We start from the raw sequence: 6,586 nt of genomic DNA, 5'->3' as shown, positions 1-6,586 counted from the left end.
AGACCACTTCTATGAAGTTTGTGGCCTTGAAGAAGGTGATCCCGAGGTCCCTTTTTCACTCAAAAGAGTGAATATCCGGAAATCCGACATTAGATCCGAAGAAGAGGTTGGAAGTCCTTACCAATCCCATTCAAAAGTCGGAATCTTGATAGTTTCAAGAGTTCTATGCCAATGCATGATCACCAAGAACCATGATCAAAGTGTGAACCCGAATCCAAAGAATTATCTTACTATGGTCGGGGAAATACTTGGATTTTAGTCCGGAAAGTGTAAGGTTTGGCATTCAATTTGCCCATGATGCAAGGAGATGAACACCCTTACTAGAAGGGTCAACTTTGATCAAAGGTTGGACCAAGTCCTCACAGTCATATGTGAAGAGGGCACAATGGAAGAGAGATTCAAGAGGGAAGCCGGTTCATTGAGAAGGCATGACTCAAACCCGTGGCTAGAGGATGGTTGGAGTTTATCCAACGCTCAATCATTCCCACTAGCAACCGGTCCGAAGTTACTCTAGACCGGGCCATCATGATTCATAGCATCATGATTGGAGAAGAAGTGGAAGTTCATGAGGTTATAGCCCAAGAACTCTATAAGGTGGCGGACAAGTCCTCTACCTTAGCAAGGATAGCCTTTCCTCATCTCATTTGTCACCTTTGTTATTCAGTTGGAGTTGACATAGAAGGAGACATCCCCATTGATGAGGATAAGCCCATCACTAAGAAAAGGATGGAGCACACAAGAGACCCCTCTCATCATGAGATCCCTGAGATGCCTCAAGGGATGCACTTTCCTCCACAAAACTATTGGGAGCAACTGAACACCTCCCTAGGAGAACTAAGTTCCAACATGGGACAACTAAGGGTGGAGCATCAAGAACACTCCATCATCCTCCATGAAATTAGAGAAGATCAAAGAATCATGAGAGAGGAGCTCAAGCACTCCATAGGATCTTCAAGAGGAAGAAAGAGCCGCCATCACTAAGGTGGACCCGTTCTTTAATCTCCTTGTTCTTTATTTCCTGTTTTTCGAAAATTATGCTTTGTGTTTATCTATGTTTGTGTCTTGTGATCATTAGTGTCTTAGTGTCTATGCCTTAAAGTTATGAATGTCCTATGAATCCATCACCTTTCTTAAACAAAAAATTTGTTCTTAATTGAAAAAGAAAAAGAATTGCATGAATTTTGAATTTTATAACAGTTTAATTATTTTGATGTGGTGGCATTACTTTTGTCTTCTGAATGTATGCTTAAACAGTGCATATGTCTTTTGAATTTGTGGTTCATGAATGTTGGCTCTTGAAAGAATGATGAAAAAGGAGACATGTTACTGAGGATCTGAAAAATCATAAAAATGATTCTTGAAGCAAGAAAAAGCAGTGAATACAAAAAAAAAGAGAGGCGAAAAAAAAAACCGAAAAAAAGAGAAAGAGAAAAAGAAAGAGAAAAAGAAAGAATAAAGTTGTGATCCAAGGCAAAAAGAGTGTGCTTAAGAACCCTAGACACCACTAATTGGGGACTCTAGCAAAGCTGAGTCACAATCTGAAAAGGTTCACCCAATTATGTGTCTGTGGCATGTATGTATCCGGTGGTAATACTGGAAGACAGAGTGCTTTGGGCCACGGCCAAGACTCAATAAGTAGCTGTGTTCAAAAATCATCATACTTAACTAGGAGAATCAATAACACTATCTGGATTCTGAGCTCCTAAAGAAGCCAATCATTCTGAGTTGCAAAGGATAGAGTGAGATGCCAAAACTGTTCAGAGGCAAAAAGCTAAAAGCCCCGCTCATCTAATTAATACTGATTTCATAGATGTTTTTGGAGTTCATTGCATATTCTCTTCTTTTTATCTTATTTGATCTTCAGTTGCTTGAGGACAAGCAACAATTTAAGTTTGGTGTTGTGATGAGCGGATAATTTGTACCCTTTTTGGCATTGTTTTTAGTGTGTTTTTAGTATGATCTAGTTAGTTTTTAGTATATTTTTATTAGTTTTTAGTTAAAATTCACTTTTCTGGACTTTACTATGAGTTTGTGTGTTTTTCTGTGATTTCAGGTATTTTCTGGCTGAAATTGAGGGACCTGAGCAAAAATCTGATTCAGAGACTGAAAAGGACTGCAGATGCTATTGGATTCTGACCTCCCTGCACTCGAAGTGGATTTTCTGGAGCTACAAGCCCAATTGGCGCGCTCTCAACGGCGTTGGAAAGTAGACATCCTGGGCTTTCCAGCAATATGATAGTCCATACTTTGCCCAAGATTTGATGGCCCAAACCGGCGTTCAAAGTCACCCTCAGAAATTCCAGCGTTAAACGCCGGAACTGGCACCTAAATGGGAGTTAAACGCCCAAACTGGCATAAAAGCTGGCGTTTAACTCCAAGAAGAGTCTCTACACGAAATTGCTTCATTGCTCAGCCCAAGCACACACCAAGTGGGCCCGGAAGTGGATTTTTATGTCATTTACTCATCTCTGTACACCCTAGGCTACTAGTTTTCTATAAGTAGGACCTTTTACTATTGTATTAGGGAGCCTTCTGATCATGTTTTTATGATTGAACTCACTTTGGGAGGCTGGCCATTCGGCCATGCCTAGACCTTGTTCTTATGTATTTTCAACGGTGGAGTTTCTACACACCATAGATTAAGGTGTGGAGCTCTGCTGTACCTCGAGTATTAATGCAATTACTATTGCTCTTCTATTCAATTCCGCTTGTTCTTTGTCCAAGATATCACTTGTTCTTCAACTTGATGAATGTGATGATCCGTGACACTCATCATCATTCTCACCTATGAACAAGGTGACTGACAACCACTTTTGTTCTACAAGCAATCAAGGCTCTAGTGAATATCTCTTGGATTCCTGATACACGATGCATGGTTGATCGCCTGACAACCGAGTGCTCGCCTGACAAACGAGCCAGCCATTCCGTGAGATCAGAGTCTTCGTGGTATAGGCGAGAACTGATGGTGGCATTCAAGAGAATCCGGAAGGTCTAACCTTGTCTGTGGTATTCTGAGTAGGATTCAATGATTGAATGACTGTGACGTGCTTCAAACTCCTAGCAGGCGGGGCGTTAGTGACAGACGCAAAAGAATCACTGGATTCTATTCCGGCCTGACCGAGAACCGACAGCTGATTAGCCATATGCTGTGACAGAGCATAGGAACATTTTCACTGAGAGGATGGGAGGTAGCCACTGACAACGGTGAAACCCTTGCATAAGCTTGCCATGGAAAGGAGTAAGAAGGATTGGATGAAGACAGTAGGAAAGCAGAGAGACGGAAGGGAAGGCATCTTTATACGCTTATCTGAAGTTCCTACAAATGAATTACATAAGTACCTCTATCTTTATCTTTATGCTTTATTCGTATATCACTATACCCATTTGAGTCTGCCTGATTAAGATTTACAAGGTGACCATAGCTTGCTTCATACCAACAATCTCCGTGGGATCGACCCTTACTCGCGTAAGGTTTATTACTTGGACGACCCAGTGCACTTGCTGGTTAGTTGTGCAAAGTTGTGTAGTGATCACAATTTCGCGCACCAAGAATCAATAACACTATTTGAAATTCTAAGTTCCTAGAGATGCCAATCATTCTAAGCTTCAAGGGAAAAAGTGAGATGCCAAAACTGTTCGGAAGCAAAAAGCTACAAGTCCCGCTCATCTAATTAGAATTAATATTGATTGATATTTTGGAATTTATAGTATATTCTCTTCTTTTTATCCTATTTGATTTTCAGTTGCTTGGGGACAAGCAACAATTTAAGTTTGGTGTTGTGATGAGCGGATAATTTATACGCTTTTTGGTATTGTTTTTAGGTAGTTTTTAGTAAGTTCAAGTTACTTTTAGGGATGTTTTCATTAGTTTTTATGTTAAATTCACATTTCTGGACTTTACTATGAGTTTGTGTGTTTTTCTGTGATTTCAGGTAATTTCTGGCTGAAATTGAGGGACTTGAGCAAAACTCTGATAGGAGGCTGACAAAGGACTGCTGATGCTGTTAGAATCTGACCTCCCTGCACTCGAAATAGATTTTCTGGAGCTACAGAACTCTAAATGGTGCGCTCTCAATGGCGTAGGAAAGTAGACATTGATGAGCGGATAATTTGTACGCTTTTTGGCATTGTTTTTAGTATGTTTTTAGTATATTTTAGTTAGTTTTTAGTATATTTTTATTAGTTTTTAATTAAAATTCACTTTTCTGGACTTTACTATGAGTTTGTGTGTTTCTCTGTGATTTCAGGTATTTTCTGGCTGAAATTGAGGGATCTGAGCAAAAATCTGATTCAGAGACTGAAATGGACTGCAGATGCTGTTGGATTCTGACCTCCCTGCACTCGAAGTGGATTTTCTGGAGCTACAGAAGCCCAATTGGCGCGCTCTCAACGGCTTTGGATCCTTGATCATTTTAAGTCTTTTGATAATGTATTGGGAGGCTGGCCTCTCGGCCATGCCTAGACCTTGTTCTTATGTATTTTCAACGGTGGAGTTTCTACACACCATGGATTAAGGTGTGGAGCTTTGCTGTACCTCGAGTATTAATGCAATTACTATTGTTCTTCTATTCAATTCAGCTTGTTCTTGTTCCAAGATATCACTTGTTCTTCAACCTGTTGAATGTGATGATCCGTGACACTCATAATCATTCTCACCTATGAACGTGTGACCGTCAATCACCTCCGTTCTACCTTAGATTGGGTGGATATCTCTTGGGTTCTTTAACCGGAATCTTCGTGGTATAAGCTAGAATTGATGGCGGCATTCAAGAGAATCCGGAAGGTCTAAACCTTGTCTGTGGTATTCTGAGTAGGATTCAATGATTGAATGACTGTGACGAGCTTCAAACTCGCGATTGTGGGGCGTTAGTGACAGACGCAAAAGAATCATTGGATTCTATTCCGACATGATCGAGAACCGACAGCTGGATAGCCGTGCCGTGACAGGGTGCGTTGAACATTTCCACTGAGAGGACGGGACTGTAGCCACTGACAACGGTGATGCCCAACATACAGCTTGCCATGGAAAGGAGTAAGAAGGATTGGATGAAGACAGTAGGAAAGCAGAGAGACGGAAGGGACAAAGCATCTCCATTCGCTTCTCTGAAATTCTCACCAATGAATTACATAAGTATCTCTATCTTTATCTTTATGTTTTATTCATATATCATCCATAACCATTTGAGTCTGCCTGACTAAGATTTACAAGGTGACCATAGCTTGCTTCATACCAACAATCTCCGTGGGATCGACCCTTACTCGCGTAAGGTTTATTACTTGGACGACCCAGTGCACTTGCTGGTTAGTTGTGCGAAGTTGTGTTTTTGCCATGGTATTGAACACCAAGTTTTTGGATTCATTACCGGGGATTAATTGAGTTGTGAAAAGTAGTGATCACAATTTCGTGCACCAAGTTTTTGGCGCCATTGCCGGGGAATTAAATGTCCTAACTACAGTTTCGCATTTGTTCCCTGCAATAACAGTGCCAAGTTTTGATCCGGCAACAACACCAAGTTTTTGGCGCCGTTGCCGGGGATTGTTTCGAGTATGGACAACTGACGGTTCATCTTGTTGCTTAGATTAGGTTTTTATCTTCAGAGTTCTTTAAGAATGAATTCTAGAGTTTCATGATTATCTGTTGAAATCTGGCTGGCTGTGAAGCCATGTCTAATCTTATTGGACCGAGGTTTCAACTTATCATCACAAGAGCTTGTTGATTTCTATCAAACTTGCTGTTGGAGCAATGATCTGCTGAGGCTTGGCTGGCCATTGGCCATGTCTAGTGTTTTGGACCGGAGCTTTCTTTGAAAGCTTGGCTGGCTGTGAAGCCATGTCTAATTCCTGGACCGGAGTCTTAGACTAGCATTGCAATGATTCCTGGAATTCTCATTAAGAATTCTGAAACCTTTATTTTCTTTGTTTTTATATAAATTTTCGAAAAATCCAAAAAATTTTACAAAATCATAAAAATAAAAAAATATTTTATGTTTCTTGTTTGAGTCTAGTGTCTTATTTTAAGTTTGGTGTATTGCATGCATTGTTTATTTGATCTTGGTTCTATTTTCAAGTCAATAATACAGAGAACTGAAGATTCAGTACATGCAGCAGAGGAATTATACAGAAAAAACTGGGCGTTCAAAACGCCCAGTGGAGAAGGAAAACTGGCATTTAAACGCCAGCCAGGGTGCCTGGCTAGGCGTTTAACGCCCAAAAGGGTAGTGCTTTGGGCGTTAAACGCCAGAATGTGCACCATTCTGGGCGTTTAACGCCAGGATGGCACAAGAAGGAAGATTCTGTTTTCAAATCAAATTTTTTTCAAGTTTTTAAAATTTTTCAAAATCAAATCTTTTTCAAATCATATCTTTTCAATCAAATCTTTTTCAAAATCAATTTCTTTCCATTTTCAAAAATACTTGCTATCAACTAATGATTTGATTCAACATTTCAAGTATGTTGCCTTTTCTGTTGAGAGAGGTTTAATGTTTGAATCATATCTTTTCTTGTTAGCCAAGTCATTAATTTTTAAAATCAAATCTTTTTAATTTGTTTTTCAAATCATAACTTCTCAATCACATCTTTTTAAAAC

This window comes from Arachis stenosperma, chromosome 2 (genome assembly GCF_014773155.1).
Source record: "Arachis stenosperma cultivar V10309 chromosome 2, arast.V10309.gnm1.PFL2, whole genome shotgun sequence".
In the NCBI taxonomy this organism is placed as follows: domain Eukaryota; kingdom Viridiplantae; phylum Streptophyta; class Magnoliopsida; order Fabales; family Fabaceae; genus Arachis; species Arachis stenosperma.
This window is presented reverse-complemented; position numbering follows the sequence as displayed.